This window comes from Myotis davidii, unplaced genomic scaffold, assembly GCF_000327345.1.
Source record: "Myotis davidii unplaced genomic scaffold, ASM32734v1 scaffold2537, whole genome shotgun sequence".
Taxonomy (NCBI): Eukaryota; Metazoa; Chordata; class Mammalia; order Chiroptera; family Vespertilionidae; genus Myotis; species Myotis davidii.
This window is the reverse complement of record NW_006288180.1, coordinates 27,891-28,647: the sequence shown is the minus strand read 5'-3', so window position 1 is coordinate 28,647 and position 757 is coordinate 27,891.

The following is a 757-nucleotide window of genomic DNA, read 5'->3' as shown; positions in this document are numbered from 1 at the left end:
GCCCACCCCGCCCCCCAAACTCCCCTCCCTCAGCCGATGCAGTGATTGGACAACGCGCTGGCGGGAAATCTGACGTCACCGCCCCTCCCTTGGTCCCTCCTCCAAACCCGAGGGCGGGGGAGCCAGAGCCCAGCTTGAAAGAATCTTATTGTTATTTATCTGCAGTTACTCTAAGGGACCCTGAGGCAACTCAAGGTTCCAAAAGAGATTTCAAGCCGGAAAGTCAACATGAAAAGGCAAAAAGGTCATTTGACAGTAAATTTTGACAAGATCTTTGACAAGATCACAGGCAGAAATGGACGTTCCTAGTAAATGACAAGACTGCTTTTGAGATTTGGGCCGTATTAACCCTTGAAATGCCAAGTCTTTCACGTCCCTCACACTGTGGATCTTAATTAGGACTTCAGTGAAGTATGGAACTGAAACATTGGGAAGGGCAGGTATTGTTTCTACGGTGCAAACTCGGAGTAATGTGTACCTACATAGCAGTTTACACCCCAACTCCCGAGCACGTAAATACTTGTATTAATCCACTGCGGGTAGAGAGCGTTTCCAGCCCTTTCCTGCAAAAGGTGGGTGGCTCTGAAAAGAGCCTTTGGGAGGGGAAGACGTGAGAATCAGGCCCGCTCCCCGCGGATGCGGCGCGCGAGCTGGATGTCCTTGGGCATGATGGTGACGCGCTTGGCGTGGATGGCGCACAGGTTGGTGTCCTCGAACAGCCCCACCAGGTAGGCCTCGCACGCCTCCTGCAGAGCCA